The sequence below is a fragment of the Erithacus rubecula genome (genome assembly GCF_903797595.1).
Source record: "Erithacus rubecula genome assembly, chromosome: 17".
Taxonomy (NCBI): Eukaryota; Metazoa; Chordata; class Aves; order Passeriformes; family Muscicapidae; genus Erithacus; species Erithacus rubecula.
In genome coordinates this window covers 1,603,359-1,620,566 of record NC_136669.1, presented here as the reverse complement: position 1 = coordinate 1,620,566, position 17,208 = coordinate 1,603,359, and the positions used below count along the sequence as shown (strand labels likewise).

The 17,208-nt window shown below is 42.3% G+C and overlaps 1 protein-coding gene across 1 annotated transcript in view; it reads right to left on the bottom strand.

Annotated features, from left to right (window-relative positions):
- LOC306809109 (acyl-coenzyme A synthetase ACSM4, mitochondrial-like) overlaps positions 1-17,208 on the bottom strand; it is an 80,447-nt gene that overhangs the window by 49,342 nt on the left and 13,897 nt on the right. The gene's annotated exons all lie outside the window — the stretch shown is intronic.

Here is a 17,208-nt window from a genome sequence, read left to right as displayed (position 1 = left end):
AAGGAAAAGTGTCTGTGGGTGGAGAAACAGCTCTGAGTTTTCAGACTGATTTCCACCAAAGCTTTGGCTTTTCTCCAAATTTTTAATGTAGTTAAATGTAGTTAGATGACTGGACCAGAACTGGGACACAGAAGAGCAGAGCAGGACCAGGCACCCACCTTTGCCCAGTCACAATTCTGCTTTCCAAAACCCAAAGCCCACACCTGATCTCTGCCTCCTGCATGTTCCTTAGTGCTGTGTTTCAAGCAGATCTGTTCAGTTCTACACACAGTCCTTTACATGCAGTATTTGAGCTCTGAATATTCTGTTGTCTCTTCTTCATGCTTTATTTCACATAAAAGAATGAGTAAAAAAAAGTCAGCTTAGAAAACACCACTCAAACCCATGCTCTGTGTAGCAAAAGGGGTAAGTAATTGGCACTTTTCTCATCTGTACACTTTTTCCACTCTTACCTGACACCCACCAAATTTTCCCAGAAGATTGCAGTTTTAGACCATTTTCAGTACAGTGCTTGATATGAACTCCCCTCTTGAAGTAATTATTCATCCTCACCTCAGGGCATTCACAACACATAAACAAGATAAATAAGGTAGTTTATTTTGAGATTACTGAAGAAAGACAGTCTTGTGCCCATCAGCACACAAGTTCATTTTAAATTTTCACATAAAGCTTCATCTAAGCTTTGCATAAACCAGTGAAAAGGTTTGAAAACAAAGTGCATTTCACCAACAGCTGCACTATTTCTGACCTCATTAATAAGAGCTCAAGTTCCTTGGTTGAAAAGATGAAAGTCTGCATTCCAGACTTAATAATAATCTTAAATATTTATTTTGTTAAAGAATTACTAGAGTAATTGTCTTTGTGAACACTTGTAATAAGCAATTTTCTTTCTGCACTTCCTTTTTTAAAAGGATCCCTCAGGAGGAATCAAAGAAGATTTCAGCCAAAAGGAAACTGTAATAACAGAAAAAGAACTTTAATAGTACAGGGAAAAAGAAACATTCTGAAGATTGTGGGGAATCCTTCCTGGAAGGAGCTCACTGGAAGAATGACTCATCTCAAGAGAACACAGAGCTGAATAATAATAAAAAAAAAGTAAAGAATTCAGTATCCATGGTTTGTTATGTGTGACTTCAATTTAACTCCTAGTTTTACTGGGATCAGTTCTCATGTGCTCTTAAAGTACTGTCAATTTTATTTAAACAATGGCTTTATTATTAATAAAACTGCTCTTCTTTAGAAAGGTTTGTGTCCCATGGCAAACAGACCAAGATATAAAATGACACAATCTGAACAAGATCTGCAACAAGAGAGAAACTGATTGCTCTCCAAAACAACCCTCTTTTCCAAAGGAGTCTAGCTGCTCCCAGAAAGGTCTAACACTGCCAAAAACAAACCTGGAGAGATCAGAAGGAGTCATTGCAGCTAGGGGCTGTGCACAAAGGGGCAACAAGGCAAAGTTCATGTTTTTTTTAATTATCAAGCAGTAAAAAAATGTAGAAATTGAGATATATTTTAATTCCAGATAGAAAAAAAAAAAAATTCCAGTTAAAAAAATTTGACTTTCATTTTACATTGGGCATTCATTGACACACAGAAACCTTCATTGGATATCCAGGGAGATCAGATTAGAAAGAGAATGAGGCAGAATCCCAAAGAGAGGGAAGTGTCAGTGTGCTTTCCCTTTGCTGCTTGCAACATGATGAAATCTGAGTGGCAAGCAATGCCACCAGTATATTTTGAACAAATTAAACACAGAAGCTATTATCTTTTAATTAGTTTCCTTCCAGAAAAATAGAGCAAGCAAGGTTCAGCAACCAGGCTGTATCTGGCAGATGGGTTTACCATTCAAGATAATGAAAAAAAAAAAAAAATTTCATGGTGTCTACCCAGTGTATACAAGGCTCAGTGCTGAAGCTGCTATCTATCCCATTATGAGGTGCAAGATTACATTTTAATGAAAACATGTGACATCTCAGCAAATGATGTTCTCATTTCTGTTCCAGCCACTCTCAGATGTGGTGTCAAGACAAGGGGCTGAGCTCAGACTCACATGCCAGGCCCTGACACACGACAAGAGCTGCAAAACTACAGCTGCAAATCCATAAAAGATGTGATGAAAGCCTGCCTGAATCACTTCTCCTTGCTCAAAATCCTGCCTTGTTACTGTCTGAGATCCTCCAAGTCTCAACCAGGGCAGGAGGAGCCCATGGTGCCAAACAAGTGGCTGATTCTCCCTCTGACCCAAGTCAGATACAGAATATATTCCTGCAACAAAAATTTTAAAGTGTCACAAGGAGAATTGAGCCTTAAGTGTGTGAAATGCAATTGCTCCCTCAAGCTTTGCTAAGTCAAACACTACTTTTTTTATTTTAGTCTAAACATGAAGTGAATCTGTTTCTTTTTAAAGTCTACCTCATTAAAACCCTGCTCAGACATTCTACATATTACTTAAAACCATAAAAAAATTTAAAATCAATATTTATTAGCCAAACTTGTTGCTGTAAATGAATACCAATATTTTGAATGCCTCACTAACATGAATGATCTCCTCATGCACATAAATAAGCCCTATCAATTAGGACAGACAGGACTAAGTAAAGAAATATTAATGCATATCAGCAATGGAACTTCTTTAATCTACACTGCCAACATGATTTGGTTATCAATATGGAGCAGCAGAAGCAACACTCTCAGCTAGGAATCTTATTTATAAAATGCATCACAAAGTTTAACACAGAAAAGGGATAAACTTAAACCACCCCCAAGAAATGCTGACTTGTGTTTTTTATTCAATGATAGTCTATTCTGCCTTAAAATAAAAGCTTTGAGCACCTAGCAGATAGAAATTCATCTCATTAACTTCTATTCTTAAGTCCTGGAGAAGAAAAACGTTCAGAATTGACAATCATTCATAGATGCTCAAATGAATAGGAAAAAAATAAATCAATCTTAATGAGAACCATAATAATTCTTTCCCTCCTTACAACAGACTAACCCTAGCTTAATTTCCCTGGAATTACTTTCAGCTGGCATTAGCATAACAACAATACATTAAAAAGGATTAATACAAAACCAAACCAAATGCACTGACTGTTCAAAAAAAATCCCCTTGATGTGTGGCTGTGGCATAATTGGTATAAATCAAAAGGTCTGGCTTGGAGGTCAGAAACTCCTGTTGGTAGAAACAGATGTGTGCTCTATGTTTGAAGACTGATGCCATAATGAGAGAAGGGTCTAAAGCCATTATTTCAGGTATTTCATCCAGAGAATTTCATTGTCAGACTCACTAGGAAGTTTGACACTCCTGACAGAAAAGAAAGGAGATTTTGCTCTAAGGTCACAATGATTTAATGAAGTTGTATTAACAAAAAAGGAACAACTCAGACATTTGTAAAAATGTGCTCTTGTTTTAAGTGGAGTTGGACTGGTGGAAATTACTCAGCTCAGATATTTGAAAACCATGCTTGGTATAGTCAGGGGTGAGGAATCTGTGTTCATCTGAACTTTTGCTGTGGGAAAAGCTTTGGACCTGTTTGTGCCCTGGGCTTGTGGCCAGGCTGCTGCAGCCATCCACTGAAGCCTGAGTCCAGCTCAGAGGATTTCCAGCAGCATCTCATTTCAGACTCCATTCACCACATCTGGGGATGGCACAACTGAAGGGCCAAGCTCTGTCACTGGTTTTGGTGCAGTTCTGCATCAGCAGGGTTACACATTGCCCAATGTGCCCTCAGTTTGCAGCTTCTGAGAATCACCTTGGAAATATTTGCTTTCTGTGAAACATTGACAGAGCTAAAGCTGTGCCAGTACTGCTCCTCTTGCTGCTGAACAAACATGCAGTGGCTGCCTTTCCACCAGAGCCTGCATGGGGAATTTTCTGCACAGGGACCCTCACTATTCACACACTGGACCTGCACCAGCCCACAGTGAGCACAAACAGCCAAAGAACCATTTCCCCCTCTCCTCAGGAAGAAACACCATGCTGTAATTCATTCGAGCTCTCCTGGGCCAATGCATGTTACCAATAACTGCAACCAGTGAATAATAAATATTAATAAAGCATTTAATTGGGATCCAATTGAAAAGCACTTTCCCAGGCACAGCTGGCAAGAGCCCCCTTGAACAAATGCTGCCTTCTTGCCAAGTACAACATAGGTAGAGTCATAATTAGTCAGCAGAGGCTAAGGACATATGTGAACATCCTGGCTGAAGCCTGAGCTTCTCAAAGCTTGTATTTTACAGATTGAAGTAAGCTGGGAATTCTGCCTGAATTTTCCTCCTCTGGCCTTGTAATTTTTGAGAAGATGCTGTTATTTCTTAGCACCCACACCACGTGCTAACAGAGCTAAACCAGCATCCTGGGAAAGCATTCCCTCCATCCTCAACGTGCCAGGGCACATCACCAATGGCAGCCAGAAAAACAGTTCTGTTACACCAGCAACAGATGGAAGGGACCAAAAAGACTTGTTAACAATCATTTCCCTTCACTTAGTTTGACACTGGTGGGTCTCGATTCCAGAGGGATTCCCCGTGAGCCGGGTCCCGGTTCCAGCGGGATTCTCTCGCAGCCGGGTCCCGGTTCCAGCGGGATTCTCTGTGAGCCGGGTCCCGGTTCCAGAGGGATTCCCCGTGAGCCGGGTCCCGGTTCCAGCGGGATTCTCTGTGAGCCGGGTCCCGGTTCCAGCGGGATTCCCCGTGAGCCGGGTCCCGGTTCCAGAGGGATTCCCCGTGAGCCGGGTCCCGGTTCCGGAGGGATTCTCCATGAGCCGGGTCCCGGTTCCAGAGGGATTCCCCGTGAGCCGGGTCCCGGTTCCAGAAGGATTCCCCGTGAGCCGGGTCCCGGTTCCAGCGGGATTCCCCGTGAGCCGGGTCCCGGTTCCAGCGGGATTCCCTATGAGCCGGGTCCCGGTTCCAGAGGGATTCTCCATGAGCCGGGTCCCGGTTCCAGCGGGATTCCCTATGAGCCGGGTCCCGGTTCCAGAGGGATTCTCCATGAGCCGGGTCCCGGTTCCAGCGGGATTCCCTATGAGCCGGGTCCCGGTTCCAGCGGGATTCTCTCGCAGCCGGGTCCCGGTTCCGGAGGGATTCCCCGGGAGCCGGGTCCCGGTTCCAGCGGGATTCCCCGTGAGCCGGGTCCCGGTTCCAGAGGGATTCCCCGTGAGCCGGGTCCCGGTTCCAGCGGGATTCCCTGTGAGCCAGGTCCCGGTTCCAGCGGGATTCTCTCGCAGCCGGGTCCCGGTTCCAGAGGGATTCCCTGTGAGCCGGGTCCCGGTTCCAGCGGGATTCCCTCCCGGTTCCTGCGGGATCCCCGCGGCTCCATCGCCACCTGCCGGGGGTCCGGCACCAGCCCGGGTCGGGACCGGGACCGGGACCGGGACCGGGACCCGGCCTGACCCGGGAGCGCCTGGGGGAGGAAACAGCGCCGGGACAGCCCGAGGGACAGAGCCCGCTCCGTGTGCCCTCGGGGTAAGGGAAGCAGAGAGTGAGAAAGGAGAGGAATGTCTGTGGGATGAAGGGATGCCACGGGTCTGGTGAGAGACCCAGGCACTGACTAAACCCGGGACCCCACGGGAGGGAAACTTGGATTTGGCAGGTAGGACAGGACTAGTCAGGGTCATGAGAGGAGACACATAGAAGTGTGAAGAACCGAAGGAGAAAAGAAATAAATGGTTTTAAAAGAGGGGAGAAGCTCAGCTGCTGGCGACTTCAGCATCCCAAGTACAGCCCTGCTGTACCTCAGACACACCAGGCTGAGTATCAATGCAAACATCCCTCGACCACTGCTGAGAATATTCCACTATGGAATTCTTTTGGCTTGATTTAGAAAGCCTCCACTTTGGGAAAACAGTTTTAGTGCAGTTTTATTGAACCCCAGTAAAGTGACAGACAGCAGAGAACATTTCAGCCGAACCTGAAGTGAAAACTGCCAATAGGATATAAAACCAGTTCCCTGAAATTTTTCTGATTGTGAAGTTTCCATTAAAATCGTGCAGTGTGCACTGTGGTGATGTTCCACCAGGCTGTGCTGGGTTATATCCCAAGTACAATTAAATACAGCATTGTCATGTTGTCAGGATAAACACCCAGTAGAGCTGAGAGATTATGACACCCCATGGCAGAACTATCCTTGACTCAAGCCATGAGAGGTAAAATGTTCTCTCAGCAATGGCAGAACAGCCCTCATTCTCATTCCAGAAGACACCAACAAGTGGGTTTTAGTTAGAAGTACTGTAATTATCCACTTTGCAGTAGATAATGTTCAGTGTTTCTAATTAAAGGTAGGCAACTGTACAGAACTTTGTAATCATGTGGGATAATCTTTGCATCAAAATAAGACATAGCCCACACTTGATTTGCATGGGCCATGAGCATGCCAAAAACATTTCACTTCCAGCCAGCTACACCAAAAGCAGAGGTACAGGCCTATATGAAGATCATACCCCTGTAAAATTAATTTCACTCAAGGGACTAGCTTGCACACACTAATTTGGGTGGCATAAATAGTACCTACAAGGAAAGTTTGCCAGGCAGATCACCAGATTCAAATTGAAGCTTCAACCATACGGGTCCAGCCCATTTCAGTGAAATTATAGGGCACCACTTTGAGGAATAGAGCCTCTGTGATGTGGCATTTCATGTTAACCCCCTCCACAATTATTTCTACAGCTGAGCTGCTTTCTGACACAAACCCTTTAGTTTGGCCAGATGGTCAATCATAACCCAGGCAGAGAAATCCCAGGAAAGCACTTTCCTAAACAACCCCAAATTTCAGGGACATGACTAGAAGCAGCTAATCCCCAGAATTATGTGTAGACCATCAATGTATAAGTTATGCAATGTATTACTTGATGAGAATCAGAGCTGCACTTCCAAATCAGCAACTTATTCTTCATTTTCTGACTGTCCTGTCCTCAGGGCTAATCACCATGGTTTTGTATCCAGAATGAACCTGCTTAAGGCTGCTCCTTTCTACATATTTTTTCTCCTTGCTTCAGCACAGGATAGGAAAAGACAATGATTGCTTTGAGACAGTGGTAGAGAGAGGTAATAGGGAGCAGTGATGAAGGAATGTGGATGGAGATATTACCATGGCAACAGGGGGACAGAGAGTTTTCCAGATTTGGGAAAGCAAGTACATTTTTCATCCCTGTTTCTACTCTGAGTTCTGAGCAGCCCTGGTGACTTTTAGGGTGAGGGACAAAGGTGCAAACAGTGTTTGGACCCAGGGAGCTGTTCCATCATTGCAAAAGTTAAAGGGCAGCTGAGAAAGCCACACAGAAATTCAAACTGGTGTTCAGGTCAACACCTTCAGCATAAACTTGTGTTACTGAATTGTGTAGTAAATCTGTATATCCATTATTGTTCAGAATAACTTTTGACAATGTAATGTAATGTAATCCTACAATTTAACACGTGATAGTGCTGGCAGAAGCAGCATTTTTCACTTATAAAACTGTCCCTGAGAGTTCCTGCTCCTCATAAAGAGCATGTTAATATTCACAGTGGGGTGGGTGCTTTCTAAACTAGCAGGTTAATGCCATCAGACTTTTCTAAATAAAGAATTCAATCTTTCCTTATTCAAACCTCAGCCCCCAAAAGGATTTTCTGCTACCAGCCTGATACAATGGTCTGGATCAAAATAATGTGGTGACTGCAGCCAGCTGGTCCAGCAGGAAGATTTTAATCAGCATTCCCAGGGGTTTCTGTGGAGTGAGGACTTTGCAATCACAGGCAGGAGTGATACTTTTTTTAGGGTGGGAGAATTCATCAGCTTTAATGTAGAACCTGAACTCTGTTCCTAACTTCCACACAGGAGGTAACAGTGAATGCACCAGGAGAGTTTTTCCTCCAGGCAGCAACCTGACCAAACCATAGCCCAGGGCTGGAGGTCAGAGTAACTTAGACCTGAAGAAACAAAAGCTCTCCAGGTGCTTCAATACCTCTGGGATGAAAAAGAAAGAATTGTTTCTCATTTTCCCACCTACCACCAAGCCATGGTGTTGGATAAATTTCTGTAACGTTGTGCCAGGTGTTCCTGTAATAACACAACAGCAAATGAAAGTAAGATGTCAACTATGGTTGCCCAACTCTTTTATGCCACTATAATCCCCTGTTTTGCTACAGAAAAAAAAAGAAACAAATGCTGTCATTTCTCTTGGGGGAAAAAGAGAAAAGCAAAGGAACCAAACAGAACAGATACCAGCAAATTCTGCCACATATTTCTCAAGACTTTTGGAGATTAACATGGAAGAAATACTGAAAGCAGAACCACAAGCTGCAAATTTTTGCATTTGCTTCCTATTTCTGTTAAAATTCCTGTTAATCACATCTCAGCAGATAAGCACACTGCTGGCACTTTCACCTTACCACAGGATCATCTCATCCTCAGTCAGCAGACCTGAACAGGTTTCCTTTTGCACTGCCTTGGAAAAATCCTCTAGACCTACTTGGAAAGGAAAATTGCTGCTCAGGAGTCCCTGAATCCATAAATCAGGTGTAGAACCTGAGCAGAAGTGGGTTAGTTACTGTGAGCAGTTTACACCAACCTGCAGAGCCCCTGCAGGGCAGAGCTGTGATGAAACACAGCAGCTTCTTCCCTCAGCACACACCTGCCCTTGGTGGAGCAGTTCCTCAGAGAACACCCTAACTTGGGAGGGAAAAGCTCTCCAGAAGCCATTGGAGCCATTTTCCAGCTGCTCTGCCTTTGCTGCTCCATCCCAGGGCACACACCAGCCTGGCTGTGCATCCTTCCCTGTCCCACCACCAAATGAAGCTCCAGGTGTGGACACACAGCTCAACAGGGCAGCACCTTGTCACAACTGACTCCTCCCAGCCTCCAAGCTTTTCTTTTTTTTTCTTGATTTTGCTTTATTTTGCCTCTGACCATGACAGCACACTTCTTTTGGTCTAGATTTCTTTACACAATTTAGGCACGCGGGGCAAGAAAAAAAAGAACAACAGCAAATCATTTTATTCTTGCAGAACAATCTATTTGCAGGAGAAAAGAGCTGGTAAATAGCTGCCATTTTACTGTCTTGTTTGAATAATTTTCTGCAGGAGAATTTTAAATGCCATGTGTATCAGGAAGGGGCAGCTGCTCTGTTTTCCATATGGGTATTATGGCACAAGGCACTGATGCAATTTGGAAGATGGACTATTGACTGTTGTGAAATGATGCTGAAAATGATGCAATCAATTTAATTCTCTAATGGCCTAAGTAAAGGAGGGGAAACTTTCTGGGCATTGTTTGACCTGCCTCATGAGAGACTGAAAATTCTGTCCTGAGTAATCAGAAGATGGATCTAATTTTATACAACTTTTTCTGATTCAGTAGCTGAAGGAGCAAGAAGTGAATCTCAATTTATAATTCTAGTTTCTTTCCACTATTACTCAAAATGAATAAAGATGACAGTTTTCATTCCAAACCCCAGAGTGCTTCAAGCCTTTAGATGACCTTCAAGAGAGCAGCAAGGCAGTCTGACTGCAGCCATCAAAAGATTTCTGGTTTAATTGGATCTTGTAGGAGTGCGCTCTTTTATTAAATATTTTGTGGCAATGAATTGGTTTGAGATTTTCTTTTTTAAAAAAAATAAATGCAGAGTGAGATGGCTGTATCATAGGATGAAGGGAGAGACCATTTCAGTTCCATGTTCTGACCAAGTCAGGGATATTTGGGATGAGAAATGACCTGAGTTTGTGAATTTCTGTGTGTGAGTTAGAGAGCAAGTGAGAGAGCACTCTTGGTGTCCAACAGAAAAATGGAGTTTCATTCTGAAAATACAAATTATGGCAATTCTACATTCAAATTTCAAAAAAAAAAAAAAAGGATTCGTATTGTACACATCAGAATTAACATGTATTTCAAAACATGAAAACTGGATTAAATTAGAATGTTTTCCTTTTTTATCAATAAAATACTGACATCAGAAAAAGAGGGGAAAATGTCACATCCTTTAGATCAATACATGCTGCTTCAGGGAGTGTGTGTACCACAGAAACCATAATTTCTCTTACATCATTAGGTGCAGTGGAAGACAAAGATCATGTTATCATGTTTTTTCTGGTTTTTGGGCTTTTTAAAATTAAAAATTTATTTAAACAAACAGGAAAACTCCAAAAGCTAGTTTGACCTCACACTTGGTGAGCTGAGATTCCAAGGGCAGATTCAGAGTAGGTGTCATTAAAGAAAACCAGCCCCAGGTTCAAAGCTTTGTCTGCTGAGATCTGCAAGGTCTGTCCTGAGCCATTCCCTGGGCCATACACAGGGACAGCTCTGGTATTTCTCTGTCTATTTTATCATGAACTATCACTTTGTAATGTTCTTCTGGCCCTAAACACATCAGCCTGAGCTGCTCTCAATCACACCAAGTCCCAGGGAGAAATTCCAACCCAAAATTTGTGTGTTTGCATTAGCTTGGTGCTGTCTCTAAAGGAAACTCACATTCAAGAATTCTGGTTTTTAATTCTCAGTTCCACTACAAGTTTTCTGAGCAGGGCATTTAATTTCATCACAGCTGCCACCTACTTCAAGCACACACTTACTGCTTCAATTGTAAATTACCCAAACCCTGAGAGCCTGAAACATCTGGCAGAGAGCAGAGCAGGGGCACAGCTGGGCTCCAGGGCAGAATTGCACTAGAAACTTTACACAGAGCAAGGTTTTCCCAGCTGGGCATTTCTCCCATCCTTTCATGGCTGTTCACAGGCTCAACATGCAGAAGATGCTCTGATACCAAGTCAGGCTTCCAGCTTTTTGTATGAGGATGTGCAAGGAAAGCATTGCTGGTCCAGCCTCCCTGCCCACCACATATTCCCTTTATAATGAGTCCTGAAGATAAACAATGCCTGAACATTTTTTGATTAAATGCTTTTCAAGCTCTTAAAGTCCCTAGCAAGTGAGTTACTTTGGTCTGTGATATTGTATTGTACAAGGATGATTGATTGAAACAAACCTTTTCCCCTCTCACACCATAGCTATTTCCACAAGTATTTGGAATCTGGCAAGAAGTATGACATTATTGATTTTCTCTGCACTGCATTTTGTGGAGCCTCATCTGCAAACACATTATTCTTTATTGCTTCAATAATTTCCCTGAGTGCACAGAACTCCATTGTATTTTTTTTTTTTAAACTTAGCATGTAGTGATTCTTTAAATTTTTTATGTGCTCTGAAGCAGAATATCAGCCATTTGCAGAAATGCACTGGAAGGCAACCAGAAATTCAGATGTTTCCATAGACATGTGACTACTCCTTGTGCTGGTCCAAAGTTCCCCACAGAGGTTTTGCTTTGTCTGGGACACTGATGGCACATTGCATTTAACCAAGATTTCAAGTGATGAGGAGGGCTGGGCAGAGAGGAGAAACTGACTCTAAACTCAGGACTGAGCCCATTTCTGTGCTCAAATGGCTCCTGGCCAGAAATAAAAGCAGTTTGATGCCTCTGCCAGGCCCCCTAGCCATGGGTCTCAGAGCACCTTCATTTTAACCCTTTTCCTTTCCAAACCTCTCTGTTCACAGTCTTAAACTGTGTTAAATGCACAGTCTTAAAAACCCTGCATGATTTGAACACCTGTTCCTTGAGATGTGAGCTATAAAATGGGATTGGAAAACCAGTGCTGGGAGAAGGAGCACCTGCAAAGTCATGAGAGATTCATCCTAGAAGCCCCTTGTGCATGGAGCAGAGTGGCACTGGGGTCAGAAATGTGCTGGGGACTCCAGAAAGGGCAGTTCTGTGGCCAACTCAGACCAAGGGAAGCCCAAGAACACACAGATTCAGGCTGGTTTTTGGAGTTTTGGTCCAGTGGTTTGTGATGGGCTTATCAGAACCACTGAGTGCTGCTGATTTTCCTTGTGCTTCAGCCACCTGCTGTAACCCAGCTTGCAGGCTGAGGACCAAAACAATTACAGTAAGACATAAAACCTCCCGTTCTCATTAGAGATGTGAATGAGCTGTGATCTTCACATTTAGAAGCGTTTTAAAGTTTCCAGGATACTGCAACACACAGAGTTACTTAGCAGCCTGGAAAGGTCACATCTACTCTGCCTCCCACCATTGTTTACAGAGCACAGGAGGCACCAAAAACAATAGATCGTGTTCTCCCATGCTATAGATTCAGGGGGAACAGAAATTAGAATAAAGAGTGTGTTTTCAAAATGACAAAACTGTGAATGGGGCAAGCAGACAATAAACATGTATTTTGTCATGTGAAAGTCACTTTTCATGGGTCTTAAGAGGAATACAGAGCATTTTCCACATCTGTGGAATCAGATTCGGGCCTTGAATAATGAGCCAAGAATAAATCCACAGATTAAGGTTTCATTATAACAACACCTGCCCAGAAGCTATTTTATACCTCAGTTTTGCTTTATGACCAAAGAAATTAACAGCTTCATGTGAGGTGCTGGGCAGTGAGTTCATAAAAACAAAACCCCAAAGCTTCCCTTTGTCAAGCTGCTGACTTGTCTATTTTGAGTGGCAAAGGGTGTTCCAAAATAAAGAACACTTTTACACCCCAAGATATTGCAATATGACACTTTAAAGATGCATGGTCTTATAACAGATTGTGTGGAAATCTTCCCATGCAGAAGATATATATCTTTGGAGGGGATGATTAGAGGAAGCAGAATGTTATAAATTGTGCAATGCTGCGAGCATATACTGAAACTCAAGCTATAAAACCTTCTCTCATGTTTTCCCTCTCTCAGAGCAGCTGGGTGATGTGATGCAGCTCAGCTGACTCATTCCCACTGCCATTAACCCCAGACAGGGTGGAGGCAGGAGATCATCCCAATAACCAACCTTACTTCTGGAAATGCTTCACTAACCACCCCCTTCCCTACTTAAAAAACACAAGATCTCTTTTCAGCATAGTGGAAATCATGCTCAAATCCTCACATAAAGCAGCTCCCCCATGAAAGCACAGAGCCTGATGCTGATGCTCTCTTGCACACACAGAGCTGCTACTCAGAGGGTCACAGCAAGGCTGCATTAAAGCACCAACTTCTGGTTTTGTATGAGTGAAATAGAGATAGAAAGAGTTCTGCCTCTATACCAGTGAAGAATCAGGCTCAAAACTCATTTCATCATATTTTTAAAGATTGTCCCAGTGATTTTAAACCTGTTTCTTTGGTTGTGCATTTTTTGACCTTATTTAAGAGACTCTTCAGCAGTTCTAATCTGTGCATCTGTTCAATGCAACAGCAGGGCAATTAAAAAGACAATTTCAAAAGATACTTCTAATATTTAGGACTGACAGATTCTTGCAGGTGACATCTGTTTTGCCACACTGCCAAGTTCCCAGCAAGTTTTGTATCACAGCTCCAGGAAAACCACACACAGGCCATGAGTCTCTGTGGTGAAGTGAAGATTTTGTCAATGGATAAAACATCCCCAGGGCACAGGGGCTGGGCTCAGCTCCAGCCCTGTAGCACCACCTTTTCTACATTTAGGCTAAACCTTCCAAAATAAGGGATACCTGTCTGCTGATTTCAGGGAAATCAGGGGCAGTTTAAAAACTCTTGAGCATTTTTTTTTCCCCCTTTCAATTAACCCTTGTGTTTCTTTTCCCACGTTGAATGCAAACCTTGCTAATAACAGTTAGAAATTACTTACTGTCCTGCAGGTCATCAGCCAGCAGGGAGCTGGGTGGAGGAGAATGCACAGCTGCAGTATCTGCTGAGCAGATCACACCAAGAAACCAGCATGTGCTCTTGGTCACAGCTGCTCTTCAATGCTCCATTAATTCTGCCCTGCTTTAAACCCTCTCTTCTGGTTTTAATTCTTAGGCTAGGCAGTGTCATTATAGTAAATAGCTTCCTTGTCCCCATACCTGCTTGTATTATATTGGATTATGTACTTTAAAAACATCTTCCCAACTTTGATCAGTTGATCAAACTTATTTTTGCTGGGTGAGCTCTGGCTTTAATATTGTATCAGAAACGTGTTGAGTCCTTAGTGTGTTTGGAATAAACTGAGTTTATTAAAATATTGTAAGAGGCTCTTCTCTAAGAAGTCAATAGAGCAAATCACTTTCTCTGTAAGTAAACAGATATACTTCCTATGAAATACTAAATATTTCCTGCTTTCATTACTTCAGTATGAAAATTTTGCTTTTCTTTTTCTAAGCCAAAAGGTCAGTTTGAAGGTCTAAATGAAGCTCAGATGTTGTAATGTCCCTGCATCTAATTTAATATTTACCTCTACTTCAAATCTTGTTTGCAGTCATTTTGATTTTGGATTTGTGAGTCAAAGGAACTTGCCTGCTCATTGTTTGCAAATTCCTCCACAGAAATAGTTCCTAATATATTTAATGAACACTGGAATAAGGAGAGTGAAGTTAGGTGGGAATTTTGCTCCCTCTTTGCTGGCACTTTGCTGATGGCATTCCCTGCACCAGCTGCATGTCAGGCACATTTCTAGAGGCCTCACAGCTGCCAGTTCCAGAGATCTGACTTCATCTGTTGACTGGGAAATGCTGGAACAAAGAACAACTCCATGGCTAACAGCAGCATCTCTTCAAAATATAACTCTAAATTCAGTAGATTTAAAAGATGCTGTCTGACTTATTTAAAAAATCACATATGGTTCAGAATGTACATCTTTTTTGGATATTTCAAAGTGCTTTTAAAATGTAGAAAGAAGATAAATGAATTACTAGTGGGGAATTATATAAGGACCTATAAAATAGAGAGATCTGAGGTCAAACCAGAAGATTAACAAGACTCTGTCAGTAGTTTATATGTGTTTACTGCCTATCTAACTATTTACTGGATTTAGGTAGTGTTATACTCAGTCTGCCAATATATGATTTTTTGTCTAGACTTGTGAAGGAATATAAATCTGGAGAATGACTGCAGACCCTTTCTTCTTTAAAAACCTAATTTTATTTTCAGCTTAGTGCTGATTCGTATAATAACTGATTTTTTAAAATCACATTTTCAGATATTTTGATCTTACAAGTGTTTTTAAATTCAAGAGCTCCATCCACATTGGGAAACCACTCTGAGAATACATACAGCAAATTAATTACAGCTCAGTTCCTGACAGAAGCTGAGCATCTGCTGAGTACACAGATCCCATTTCCAGTGGGAAATAAATAAATAAAAATCAAACCCTAAATTAAATCAATTTGTATTACAGGCACTCAGAAGCATTCAGAACTGGGCATTTGTGATCTAACTTTAACATAAAGATGTTCAGAGCTAGCTGGTGCATGCAGCTTTTCCACACCAGTTCCAACATCAGCATAGCACCAGCACTAAGGAGTTTGGGACTATTTCAGAGCAAGCAGGAGCTGCTGTGACCTGGATCTGCTCAGTTTTGATTAAAGACTCAGGTATTTTATCACATACTGTGACAGATAAAAGTATGATAATTACTATTAAATGCAGCTGGTTTTATTACAGAATTTAGTTCCTTGTCAAGGAACAATTAAACCCTTGGGATAACTTTTTAGTATAATTCTCTGTGATTTAGCTCTGTGGTTCATTAGAAGTCACTTTCCTTAAAGCCTTCTGTGTTGGCGTGAACTTGCTGTCCAAAATCTCAGTTTTTCTCTGGGTAGGAAAGGTTTGGCTCCTGACCTGGCTGGAGCATCTCCAGTGGGATGATGGAATTTTATCAGTCATGCACTGGGACTCAGTGGCCATGAACAGGAGATATCTCCTGGAGGGAGGATGGGCTGTGGGAAGATAAAGATGATTGCCCAGCTGGTTTAAAGATGGCCCATTAGCAGATAGTGTGTGCCAGGAGATAAAGCTTACTGCCACACCCAGTTTAAACAATGGCCCATTAACAGGAGATATCTCCCACAGGGATAAGAATCACTGCCACACCCAGTTTAAACAATGGCCCATTAACAGGAGATATCTCCCACAGGGATAAGAATCACTGCCACACCCAGTTTTAAACAATGGCCCATTAACAGGTGATACCTCCTGGATGAAGGGTGGGTCATGGGAAAGGTAAAGATGATTGCCCAGCTGGTTTAAAGATGGCCCATTAGCAGAGAATATGTGCCAGGAGATCAGGGTCACTGCCACACCTGTTTTTTACAGATGGGGACAGAAAACACATTTCTGGCCACATCAACCCAACACACCCTCCCATCCTTCCACCCTCGAGCTGGCTGTTTGTGGAATAACGGAGTGTGTGCCTGCCTGGTCCCCTTCCAGCAGAGGAGCTTTTCAGGAAGGCAGCAGCACTTCAGCATCACTGGCACCTCCTGGCAATTAAAAATGATGAGCAGTTACAGTCCAAACCAAAATCTTATCACATCACTGAAACAGTGCAGGATGGTAATTAATAGCAAATGGCAGCATTATTACAGCACTAATGCAGTGCAGCCACCTGGGAATACTGAAATCCCTGGAATGTGAGAAGAATTTGAAATCCAGCTGATAAGGCTGTAAATCATCACTCACTCAGGAGGGCTGCAGGTATGAATTGGAGAAAAGAGGGTGGCAAAACTCCATCATTCATTTTGTTATATTCTTTCCCCTTCTATGTCTCCCTCCCTCTTCCCAGTTTTGATTTCTAACAAAATTATGACAAAATTCATATCCTTCCATCACTTTGCCTACTCTCTTCTAGCTGGAGCTATCATTAGAATGAAAATTGCTTTCTTGCTTTTGCTGCCTTTAATATTACTCAAGGCTAATTATTTATGTTGCTACAGATTAATTTTCAATTAGAATATTATTAAGATGCAGTGCATGCCATCTTGCCAAAAAGAGAGGGTAACAGTAAACAGGATGATCAGTTGATAATGGGCAGGGACAGGCCCAAAATTTTGAGAAATTTTTATTACCCTTCCATTTTAAACAACTGTGACTACCAATTGATATGTAAAATGGATCCAAGACAATTTTTTACATTATTTTAATTTAGATGTAGTCAGAAGAAAGAAGCTGAATCAAGTGACTGTTTTGTGAAGTTTAGAAAAATCTCAGCTGAGCCACAAAATGAAGATAAAGTACTGAAATGTCAGAAGAACTAGGAGTTTCTGTTCTTTGCAAAATTAGATGACTGTAGGCTTCAATGAATTTTTAAGTGACTGAGTTGGGCCTCCTTCAATGCAGTTCTGCCTTTCTAGCCAGTTCTCCTGTAATTGCTGTTCCTCTGACTTTGGAGGTGTTTTATGGCATTCTGTAAATAATTACCTGAAAAATTAATAATGGCAAAAAGCACCTAGAATTCTGAAAATTCT